The sequence below is a fragment of the Carlito syrichta genome, unplaced genomic scaffold, assembly GCF_000164805.1.
Source record: "Carlito syrichta isolate Samal-C Ts95f unplaced genomic scaffold, Tarsius_syrichta-2.0.1 Scaffold281905, whole genome shotgun sequence".
NCBI lineage: Eukaryota > Metazoa > Chordata > Mammalia > Primates > Tarsiidae > Carlito > Carlito syrichta.
In genome coordinates, this window is record NW_007226001.1 from 35,578 (window position 1) to 48,639 (window position 13,062).

Below are 13,062 nucleotides of genomic sequence, written 5' to 3' on the forward strand. Positions count from 1 at the left end.
CTGTCCCGGAAGGACGGGGCGGCGCTTCGTGGACGGCGGAACTTTCCTCTAGAAACGGGGCGTTATCACCACGTCAAGACACCAAAAAGTGACCCCAATTTCTTCCCCCCCTTTTTTGAGTCGGAGTCTCACTGTCGCCCAGACTGGAGGGCAGTGGCCGCTCCCGGCCACGGCCGCCTCGACCCGCTGGGCTCCGGCGACCCTTCCGCCTCCGCCTTCCAAGGAGCTGGAACTGCAGGCGCGCGCCACCACGCCCGGATAATTTTTGATTTATGGTAGAGGGGAGGTCCCACCAAGTTGCCTGGGCGGGTCTCGAACCCACAGGTTCAGGCTATCCACTCGCCTCGGCCTGCCAGAGCCCTGGGATAACAGGCTGAGCCACCGAGCCCGGCCGTTGTGACCCCAATTTCTTTCTTCTTTTTTTGAGTTGGAGTCTCACTCTGTGGCCCAGACTGGAGTGCAGAGGCCGCTCCCGGCCCCGCAGCCTCGACCCGCGGGGCCCCGGCGCTCCTTCCGCCTCAGCCTTCCGAGTAGCTGGAACGACAGGAGCGCGATACCACGCCGGCTAATTTTTTGATTTACTGTAGAGATGAGGTCTCGCCAATTTGCCCAGGCGGGTCTCAAACCCCGCGGACTCAGGCAATTCGCTCACCTCGGCCCCCCAGAGTGCTGGGATTACAGACGGAGCCACGGAGCCGGCTTTTTTTTAATGATGTTGGGTCCAATTTGGGGTTGTGTTATTGTTAATAACTAATTACAGTATAAATCCTCACAGGATGAAATACTTCCAAGGTTGAACTGTCTGGTTTTATTTCAATCATAAGGTAGATAATTTAAGAAAACATGAGAACACGAAGAAGCGATAACCTGTGGTGCAACACATACAAAAAGTGCACAGGTAATCGGTATTCAGCTTGATACATCTTCATTAAGTCAACATCACCAGCGTTCAGATCAAGAAACAGAATATGCAGAACTCCAGAAGCTCCCTCATATTTCCACTTCATTTTCTCTATGGAATTAATTATTGTAAAACATTTGGGAAATATATAAAGTTATTGAAAGAAAAGAAAAAAATCTCTACTTTCTCTGTCCCGAGAGAGCTAAAAATATCATGGTGTTTGGCCTTCTCTGTCTGTTTTCAGACTTTAAATTTGGTGTCTGTTTTGCATAATTTTTTCTAAGCCAAAAATTCTTGATAATGTTTTTCTCCTCTGCCCTTCGACTTCAGTTTCAGTCTTTACCACTGTGTTAGTTGATTTTAAGGCTTTCTGAGAGTAGGTAAATTAGGAGTTCAAATACCAGTTAATAGAAAGATTAACATAAGTTCATACCAAAATATTCAGCCCACTGATACCTGAGCTTCTCTGCTTAGAAGGTCACATCTTATTTTAGCATTGCCTTCTTTCTCCAAAATGCTAGTGTGATCTACGTGATATTCGGCCCCTTACTTTGGAGGAATGACTCTGGCAAGGTTACTCCACAGCAAGTGACCTACCGGCCACAGAGGTATAGCAAAGGAGCTGAGAGTACCAGGGAGACAGAGTTGGAGTGAAGCTTGGACACCAGGAAGAGGCATGAGCATATCAAGGGCATGGGTGGGAGCATTTGCCACAACTTTGTCTAGTTTTTCATTTTTTTCTGGCACCAGGCCAGGGTATTTTCTTGTGTCTTCATTATCCCTTTTCTCCTTTTGTGAGATCATTTGTCCATATTCTTTCTCTTCTGTTCTCTCATTTCTTTCTCCATCTAGTCAGAAGAGTTCCTGGTAAAGCACTTTGATGGAAAGAGAAGAGGAACGTACTTCATTGTGGGCGGGACAGAGGTGAAGTACTTTTGCACAGACAATGCAGACTAAGAGACATCAGATGAACTGGTTGCAGGCTTCAGTAGAAATACAGGTTGTTGTGGGCCAGTGCAAATGCATCAAGAGGGCCCCAAAATGTACAATTAATGCAAGGAAGGAGCAGAATGGCTTGAACTCTACCCGACGAACTTTGACAGGCAACAAGTCTCTTTGTCACCATTGCTAAGACAACTCTCATAATAGAAGCTTTCTTAAGTATATGGATGAGTTTTTAAACCTCATCCGAAATTGGCAAAATATTGTAGATCCCATTTTAGCATTTTATATTAATTCATGAACTTTCCGATACCATGAAATAAATGACATTTCTTTAAAACACATTGGCATTTGTTTAATCCCTTGATGACACGATAAGGCGGCTCTTATTTTTAAAAACATTTTAAATATTTTAAAATATTCTTTAAAAAAGATGATATTCATCAAGACACCCCGATTAGTAGTGTTCACTCAGAAGGATGAGCTAAGAGGTTAAGGAAGCAACTATTTACAGAGGGGGGGTGGAGGGAGGACAAGGGGTGGTGAGAGTGAAATGACCAGAGACAGCACAAGCCACTTGCCACTGCTAGGCCTGAAAAGGAAAGGGAAGTCAATGAGGTGACAGAACCCAGAGACAATTTTAGGCCACGGAAGAGGGGAGCTATGGCCATAGAATGCAGCTTTGGCCATAATCCAGCTCCAAATCCAGATCCAAATCAGGCCGGAAGGCAGAAGGCAAAGAAGTCCAAGTAGTGAGTTCTTAGAGGTCATCCTTCCTGTGCAGGGAATGGAAGGGCAGAGACTGGATGCATGGAAGGAAGAGGGAAAATGCCGTTGGCAAGCAGAAGCAATCTCAGCAGCTTGTCCTTCTCTTCTGTTCTGCCACCTTGATAAAGCCTAAGATGAGTTTTGTTTTTTAATAATTGTTACTGTATTTTTAGAACAATGGTTCTTAGCCAGGGTGTGTACTTCAGATGACATGTGGGGATTTAAAATATCATACCACGTGAGGTTCCTCCTTCGGACATCTTAAACAAGGATCAAGAATCTGGATTTTTGAAAAAATCCTTTATGTGATTTGGATGTTCATCCCAGGTTAAGAACTTTAGATCTTGGAGCAGCAAATGACCCAAGTCCACCGGAAAGCCATCACCTGCAGTGATCTAGCCATATCTTAATATTCCCTAAATTAGCCGTAGGAAAATATAAATCACCCTGTATCTTTCAAAAAAGAAATTAAGACAACAAAGGAGTTGTACAGACCATAAAAGAATGAGAAGGCAAATGGGATGATGAGGCCACCCAGAGGTTTGCACAGCAGAAAGCCACTGCAAGATCTGGATTTGGAATGTCAATGGGAGAAGCCAAGATCATTTGAATGAAACTAGAACCATGGTGGCGGCTGAATCACAGGGAAGGGGTGCCAAGGAAGGGCTTCTGGACTCATGGAGAAGACACAGCTGCTGCCAGAGACCTCATAAGAGGGAGAGAGAGTAAAAATACCCAGGCTTTTCCTCTACAGTTGTCCTTTGATCCTCTGTTAGTTCTTCCACTTGGCTAAACCTGCCAGGAACCTAGAAGGTAAGGGAGTTTACCTTTATTAGTCATTCAGGGTCCTCTGAAGTACTAGAACCAACAGGACAGATGGAAAGGTATAGATAAAAAGATCAACTATGAAGGATTGGCTCTCACAGTTGTGGAGACTGAGAAGTCCCAGGGTCTTCCATCTGCACGATGGAGGACCAGGAGAGTCGGTGGGACAGCTCTAGTCCAACCCTGACGATCTGAGACCTCGGAGTGTCAGCAGTAAAAGTCTCAGCCTGCGTTTGCAGCTCAGGATTCAGGAGAGCTGTTGCTTGAGGACAGCAGAAGATTGATGTCCCAGATCAGCAGAGAACAAATTTGCCCTTTCTTTCTTTCTTCTTTTTCATCTTTTTAAAATGCAGGCCTTCAATGAATTGAATAACGCCCACTCACACAGATGAAGATGGATCTTCTTTACTCAGTCTAGCAATCATATGCTAATTTCTCCCGGAAACACCATATCAAACACACCTAGAAATATGTCTTACCAGCTATCTGGGCATCCTTTAGCCCAGTCAAGCTGATACATACAATTAACTATCACACCAAGATAGAGAACAGGGTAGAAGGAAGGCCAAGGAAAGATTTGAAGGCAAATTCTTGTCAATATTAAGGGTCTGACAAGAGCTATAAGAAAGGGATTGGCAGTAGTGGGACGCTGCTGGGGGCGGGGGGAGCACATAACATCAGTAAGGATACCCACATTTTACCTGTATGGTCACCACATATGTAACTAACCCTCATTGCACCCCACATTTTAAAAATAAAATAATTATAAAAAATAAACAAATTTGAAGAGTCCCACTAAGGCAGCTCTATGTCACCATGGTCTCGATTCTTACAATTTCCAGGGAGTTGACCCTTCAAAGGCTCTTATCTACAGTCCATACCAAGAAGGAGAGGATTATTGGTGAGCAGCATTTGAGCAAGACCATTGGGCATAATTTTCTTTTGTAGGAGTAAAATTCACAAGGGATTAGATCAGGACAAATGGCCTGTAACTAAGGTTTAAATAAAGCAAGCATTGTGTAGGGCCACATTTTTGAGAAATAAGTTCCATAGACTGGGAGCAGACCTGGTAGTTTAGTTACCATCCTTCTGGCATGATAAGTGTGAGTAGCATGTTATTTTCTCATCTGTCCTCATCCTATATTCCCTCTGAGTTCTAGATGTAAACTATTAATACTTAGGACATTGTACTGGAGAATTAAGACGACTTCAGACTCATTGCACAATTATTAATGATTCTGGTGAAAGTGTCTGAAGTGAGATTAAGGTTAGGTTTTGAGTGTGGAGGTCAGGGAGATGCTTCAGGCTAGTGTTTCCTAGTTGCTGCCCCAAGAGGCTCTTCAGGTAGAATATTTCTATTTAATAGTAACTTTTATTCTGTTTCCTTTTTCGGAAGGGAGAAAGTTAATTGAAGCGTGGCTTTAATCATTTCATTGTTGCCAGGCAGAAAAGTGTTAAATCTCATTATGTTGTCTGAGGAGTCATCCATACCAGAGGTCTCTGGCAAACTTGCAGAAGCAGAACTGGATCAAAACACCAGGATGCTCCAGAGACAGTGACCCTTGTGCTCTTCTGCAAAATGCTTTGACTTCTGCTGAGGTAGATTCAGTTTGAGGTGTTTAATTCTGAACACTATAGAAGTTAAAATACAAATTCTCCCTATGTAAGACAATCTTTCCAATAAGTAACTTATCTTCAAAAGGTACCATTCTTCTCTCCTTCTCCTACTACGTTCACAAAGTACAGTTAACTATACTGAAAACTAAATTTAACATTTTTAAAACATCTTCCACATACAAAACATTGTTCTCGGTCTTACAGTTGAGCAAGATAAAGCTCTTGTCTTAAGGAGACTACACTAAGTAGGGGGCACAGAAAAGTGCATAAGAAAACCTAACACAGTACAAAGTAAAATTGAGTACACACTGCATGGCATGGACTCAGAGGTTCCCTGGCTCAAGATTTCAAAAGCAGGATAAAACATATTCAGCTGATATCCTTGAAGAGCTGGCATTTGAAACTTGAAGGCATGATAGAAATATACTGGAAGAGATGTGGGGTAGAGGCTATTCTAGGTTGCAGGATAAGCAGAAATGAGAAAGTATAGGGTATCCTGAGAGCAAACAGTGGGTCTGTGTGACCAAAGTATGGAAAATGCAAAAGGTTTGAGTGAGCAGGAACACAGAAGCTGAAAATTTAATGGGAAAACTTCGGATGCCAGGTTGAAGAAGTTATCTCTAATTCATTAGAGTGGGGAGTAACTAAATGTTTATCCGAGCAACACCTTTTTAAGATTAATTTGGCAGCATATTCAAGGGTGAATTGGAGAAGGGAAGCCCATTTAGGAAGCCAGTGTGAAAGTCTGGACTTGAGGTGATGAAGTCCTCAACTGAGAGAGCAAAAAAGGTGATGAAGAGAGGAGGTGTTGCAGAGGAAGAACCTGTGTGACTCAGTGGCTGATGGGCTAGAGCAGGTTTTCTTATGGAATTTTCAGGTATTGATTGCATGAGTGAAAGTGTACTGCTACTGTGAAGATAAATGGGGAAGCAAATGTAAGAAGCTGCTTAGAAGAGGACAATGGTTTCGGCTTAGACATTGAAAACGAGGTGAAACTGCAGCACAACGTCTCACCAGATTTAGCACGCAGATAAGTGGAAATACACCTGCCTTTGAGAGAGTGGTCAGAATGACAGATACACATTTGGGGCTCATCCGAATAGGTGTAATGACACTGCCAGTAGGTGAATTCAGTTTGAAAGAGTGTATGTAGAGAGGGAGAAGAACAGAACAAATGCTAGAGGAAAACATAGGTTTACCGAGTGCAAAGAGGAAAAGAACTCAACAAAGCATTCAGAGAAGTCGTCAAATAGGGAAAAGGAGGACAAGGTCAGAGTTACAATTCAACTCAAATCAATTCAGTGAAACACTTGATTGTGAGGCAGCTGTCACTATGACGGCGGTTAGGTACTGGGAAAATCGCAATAAATGAGACAAATCTTTCTTTGCCTTCACATAGATTATGGTCTAGCAGAGAAAAAGACAATTACAATTGCAATTATAGTACAACATAACAAATGCTTTGCTAATTGCTAGAGCCTTATGTCCTCACCTTTCTGTGCCTCAATATAGCTATGACATGGAAATAAAAACAGCAGCTATGGCACTGAGTGGCTGTAAAGAGGCAATATACGTAAGGCTCTTTGAACACTGCCAGGCACACAGAGACTACTCAGTAAATGCTAGCTTTCTTTTCTCCTTTTATTATTTTTGTCATTTTATTATTGCTATGATAAGGGAAACACAGGGAACATATAAAGTGACTGGGATGGTGATGAAAGGCATCCCCAGGGATTAATGTTCAACGGGGATTGAAAGCAAAGAGGGCATGGGAATTGCTCTTTTTAGAAATAAACAGTAGACGAAAAGGTCCAAAGGCATGAGATTCTGTGGTCTGTCTTTAAAGCAACAGGGGAAGATGGCAAGAAAGAATTGGGCAACAGGATTAAATCCCCCAAGGAATTTGAGGATGCCGAAGACAGAGGAAGACCTGTGAATCTATTGATGAGCAAGTCACTGTGTTATGGGATCAACTGTCCTCTCTCCTCCACCCAAATTCTTGTATTGAATCCCTAGCCCCCAATACCTCAGAATGTGACTGTGTTTGGAGATAAGACATTTAAAGAGGTTATTAAATTAGAATAAGGCCACTGGGGTGGGCCATAATCCATGTAACTAGTGTCCTCATAATAAAAGGAAATTTGGAAACACAGAGAGGCATCAGAGATGTGCATGCACAGAGAAAGTTCTTGTGAGACACAGTGAGGAAGCCACCTGAAGCCACAGAGAGAAGATTCAGAAGGAGTCAAATCTTCCAACAATTTTATCTTGAACTTCTAGCCTCTAGAACTATGAGAAAATGAATTACTCTTATTTAAGCCCCCCCGCCCCGCCCCTGTGGTACTTTGGTATGGCAGCCCTAGGAAACTAAGACACACTGCTGCATTCAAAGAGAACAGATAAAGCAGGTGCAATAGGCGAGTGATGAGTGACTGAAGAGAAAACAGAAACAACTGAGACATTAACGGACTTTTAAGAGGATAAAAATGTACTGTGTCTTTCCCCCTAGGTGATGTGATTACTGTGGGCACCGTTTCTTCAAAATGATTTTTAAAGTTCTTCATTTCATAGTATTTAAATTCATTTTTATAGTAAAATGTTTTAAAAGCTACCTCAATTATGTGGATAAACTGCTTTATGTGTCGTTGGTTGTTAAGTGCTGAATCCATATGTGACCTGTTGACAAAAAAAACAAACTCTAAAATATTTGAAGAGATTTAGTCTGAGCCAAATTTGAGTAACCTAGGTCCATGGCACAGTCTCAAGAGGTCCTGAGAACATGTTCCCCAAGTGGTTGAATTACAGTTTGGTTTTGTACATTTTTGGGGAGACAGAAGTTACAGGCAAGACAGAAATCAACACATGTGAGGTTTACATTGGTTGGGCTCAGAAAAGTGGAACGTCTCCAAGGGAGTCTTACAGGTTATAGGTGGGTTCAAAGATTTTCTGATTGGCAATTGGTATAGCTAAACCCTGCCTAACAATTTTGAAGTCACGCTTGAGTTAAGGTAAGGGAAATTGTGGAAGCCAAGGTTCTTGTTATACAGCTAAAGCCTCTAAGCGACAGGCATCAGAGAGAATAGGTGCTTTCCACAGATGCAAAATTCCCCCAAGAGACAGCTTTGCAAAGTTATGTCAAAATATGCTAAAGCAACATATTTCCACATAAGACATTTTTAGTTCCCTTAGGGCCTGCTCTCTGTCATGAAATGCTATAGCAGGGTCAGGCTGGACTTCGGTGTCTCACTTCCACAGTCTGTTTTGTCAGTCTTATGATCTCTATTTCAACGCTAATACTCGTCAGTTGTGCCCAAAATATCATGAGGGAGGGGGCACAACAAGATGTGTCCATCCTCCTTTTCTGCCATGGACTGGAGTCTTGGCCCAGAGGGGGTTCAGGTGGTTGGCAGGGCGTGGGCACTCACAATTTTATTTTCGATCTGCAGACCGCAGAGCGAGTCAAGGCATTTTCTTCTGTAATAACGTTGCCAGCAATTACAAAGTTGAAAATGTCATGGTTTCCCCAGAGTCAGAAGGACTTCCATTTTTAGAGCACGGAGAGAGGAATAAGAACGGGGAAGAGACATAAAAGCTTTGGGGGGTAGGCTTTATTGTCTTCTGAAATAATATCTTTATCTGGAGTTCCAACTCCTAAATTGTAGGAATAGCGCCACTGACAAGCACATACTAAGGTTCAAGAATATTTAGCAGTGCTAATAAGCAAGGGCAAGAATTCAGGCTTTAACTGCCTGACTTGATTTCATATCATCCTCCTAATGAAGCTTCCTCTCACTTACGGAAAACTTAGCGTTTGGTCTTGTCTGATGTTCTCATTGTCATCATCATGTTTTCAGTCATATTGTACTTATGCCCGGAATGGCATTCCTTCACTATTCAAGAATATTCTACATGCTGCTCAGTTCTACTTGTCTTTTAAGATCTGCTCAAGTCCTTCCTCCTCAAAGCTTTCTCTGTACACTCTAATCAAAAAGTGTCTGTTTTTCATAATCTTCCACAGCACTTATATTCTGTCCCACCAGAACAGGATAAAACCATAAGCTATAAACTTGGAAAGACTAAGGTTCAAATTTCAGATCGTTCACTTGACAGCCATTGAAATTTGGGTTAATTAGTTTATGTCTATGTACCTTCGTTGTTTTCTTAGAAAAGTAAATTGGTAATAGAATTGTGTTAATGATGACATAAGATTATGTATTTGAAATGCAGAGTGAATAGTAGGTGATTAGGAGCCTGTGCTTCCTAGGTTACAAGGAGAAAAAAAACTTGCCCACATTAATTTAAGTGACAAGGAGGCTATCCTAAGGGCACAAAGTTGTCTCCAAAAACCAAACCACCAGGTTGTAGAGACGGTACAGTTGCAGTCTGAGGTAATACCAAATGCCAGCTGCTTCCCATCTTTGTCTTTCGAACCCATGGCTTCCTCTTTCCTCTCTGCACAGCTATTCTGATCTCTCAGCCAGGTTTTTCTGAGTTCCTGTTTCCTGAAAACCCAGGGCTCTGAAATGGCCACTCCAGCTCAAACTCTAGGTGAACCTTTAGTGCAGGCATTCAAATTGCAGCCAACTTTCCTCTTTGTCCTTCTGGTTTAAATCCCTTAAGGAGAGGCTCTGCTTGGCTTGGTTTTTCTTCAAGCGAGATCACAAAAATTACTGGCCAGCCTAGACTGGCCCACACCCACCAGGGGCCAAGCCCCCTTCCAGTCGGTTACCTGGTAGCTGGTAGGAGAGGGCCCATAGTCTGCTACTTTGCCAGGCAGGAGCAAGAGACGAAGCAGCATCCCTAGGAGGAGAGCTGGTGCTGGGGGAATAACAGGAGGGCACCACACAATATCCCTAGGATTTCTGGTTGCGTGTTCACTGCTCTTTAACAACTTAACACCGATTACGTACTATCGTTTGTTTTCTATACTTGTTTGCCTAAAATGGTGGTACTTTTTTCTGTGAACAAAAATATCTTTAATATGCTCCACATAATGCCTTTGTGTTAATATTTATTCATAAACAGTCATTAAATATTTATTGGCCACCTACATGTCAATCACTGTTAGTCAGAATATGGTAATGAATCTAATAAACTCAATTTTTGACCTTTTGGAGCTTATATTCTGAAATTTTTATTTCCATATCTGATCCCAATTAAGCAAGAAAAAATGGAGACGCTGTCATGACATTATGTAATCTGTGGAATGAATTCTTTTTTCACCACCCAGTTAAAACATCCATCTAATACCACTGCTACACCCTTTCATTTGCCCTTCTCTGCTTCACTTTTCCTTTCTAGTGTTGTGCAAACAAACCATGTATTCTGTTTATAGATCTTGTTGATTGTCTCCAACATCAGACTGCAAGCTTGTGAAAATAGGGGGTTTTATCCTTTTTCTTCAACAAGTGAAGAAATGAAAGAATCATCATACTTAACTTTTGTCAATCATGTATTGAGTGTCAGGCACTGTGTCAGCTATTTTAATAAATATTGATTTACTCACTTTTCTCAGTAAGTTTATCAGGTATTCTTTTAATGGGTATCCCAATTTTATAGATAAAAAAACTGAACATAAAAAAGATGAAAATCTTTGTCCAAGTTCACATAGCCACTGAGTGGCAAACTTGGATTTCATTTTGTCTGACTCCAGAGCTTATGTTTTCATCACTAAACTACACACTTTGTAAATAAAATACTGGTCTACAGAAATAGTGATGAACTTGCATTGATCAAGAATGCTTTTGACTTATTTTATGACACAAACACTTCCATAATCCGGGAACTGAAACTAAAGCAAACAGTGGAAGTAGGATTGGTACTGTATAGAAACACATTTAGATCAACAAAAAAGCAAAAAAGTCAGATGGAAATTGCAGTGCATTTCTGTGAAGTTGGACAGAGTGTATCTGCCTCTCCTTCCTCCCCCTTTGCCTCCTTCTGCCTCTGCCACTTCCAAGGCAGGAGGACCAACACACCTCCTCTTCCTCTTTCCCCTGAGCATGCACCACGTGAAGACAATGAAGGTGGAGACCTTTATAATGGACCATTTCCACTTAATAAATAGGAAATCTATGTTCTCTTCCTTAGGATTTTTCTGACATTTTCTTTCCTGGAACCAACTGTGCTGCCCATCGAAGCTGGACTGGATTTTTAAAATGTGGTACATATACACAATGGAAGGTTATGCAGCCACAAATAAAAATAAAATGATGGCCTTCACAGTAACTTGGATGGAATTAGAGTCTATCATGCTCAGTGATCTATCGCAGAAACAAATAGCTGAGCACCACATGTTCTCACTCATAAGCGGACCCATAACACCATAAGAAAGGGATGGGCAGTAGCGGGATACTGCAGGGTGGGGGTGGGGGGCAACATAACACCAATCAGGGGACCTGATCTCAAAGCAGGCAAAGCGGGGACCAAAGGGAGGCCCAAACTTTACCTGTACAATGACCACTTGTATACCTGACCTTGAACTGTACTCCATAGTACAAGCAATAATATAATAAATAAAACATACAAAATAAGTTTAATCAACTAAGAAGTCTAAATTAGAGTCAGCTAACCCAACTGCTGCCTGTAAGGCTCTGGTCAACAGTAGGTTATTAGTAGCTAAGCTTTGGGGGGAGAGTTCAGTTTTGGGGGAAAAGTTATATGTGGAATTTCAACTGTGAGGGGCGGGGTGGTGGGGTCAGTAGCCCTAACACCTGCACTGTTCAGCAATTTATTTAACTGTGTTTCTATGTTTCTACTGATGGCTGCTTATTTTGTTCCCAAATTTTTATCATTTCAACAATGTAGCAATACACTGCTCTAGACATGAATCTTGGCATACATGTGTACATAATTCTATAGACTAAGTAGGTAGAAGTAAAATGCTTTTGGAAACCATAAAGGGTAATGTTAAAGAGTCATGGCTGACTAACTTTTTTGTAGGACTGACCTGATGTGTTCTCAACATAATGCTAAGAAAAACAAATAAGTTAACAGTTTATTATGCAATTGAACCCCCTCAAAACAGAGAAGAGGTAGTGGAACTCACAAAGCTAACCTGATCTGACTTAAGAGAATGACACTCTCATGGCATGCATCTCCTTTGCTCACAGAGGGGTAAGGAAAGGGCTTTTGGTGAGTACAGTCAAGAAGATGAGTTCATTTGCAGAGCTGCCTAAAAGGAGCATTTTAAACCAATTTAGAATGATATTGATGCTGATTACAGGTTACTTTCCCTGCAGGTTTTTAAAGTGAGATAGACTCTTTATGGAAAACGATATGATCTTTCTCTGCAGAGATTTATAAGGGAGATGCTTGCCCAGCTGAAAGGCAAAGCCTGGGTTGGCTGACCTCAGTAGGTCTCCTTTCTGTATTTTATTGCAGTAAATGATATTAAGGACAGGGACATTCTTATGATTCTGCATTAGTAAAATTCGGTGTCATCTTTACACAAGGTGGGATGTGCACCAACTGTAGCATACTTCGTTCACCTTGTTTTTAAAATAGTTCTCAAGTCTTTTTACCACATGAAATCACAATGACTTTTTTTTAAAACGAGGCTGTTACACAAATTTGCAATAGCTTAAAGTGCTTATCAAGGAGAAACGTATACCAGAAGGAAAGATGTCGGGAAGATGCCTATTTTTGTGCCATTAGAAACAACATATAAAGACATGCATGCTTTAAAAGAGAAGTTAATGGAGGGGGAAGAGCCAAGGTGGCCTAGCGAAGACACCGCATGACCACAGCTCTCCGCAAAGACGCCTGTGTGGAGGAGCGGACCTAGGGCTCTGGGGGCCGACTTAAAAGCCCAAGCGAAGTTTATCGGACGGCCACCTAGGCACGCAGAGGACAGACATTTCCAAGCCCCAGATGGCCCTAGGGCGGCCCAGCGGCGAGGCCAGCAAAGCGCCTTGGGGACGGGGTGTGAATGCAAGCCTCGCGTGGGCCTCGGCAGTCTCAGCCAAGCCCACCCCCACGTCCTGCGTTGCGGCCGCCCCCCCCCCCCG

The 13,062-nt window shown here is 42.2% G+C and overlaps 1 pseudogene; it reads left to right on the forward strand.

Annotated features, from left to right (window-relative positions):
- LOC103254484 overlaps positions 1 to 13,062 on the forward strand; it is a 41,276-nt pseudogene that overhangs the window by 710 nt on the left and 27,504 nt on the right.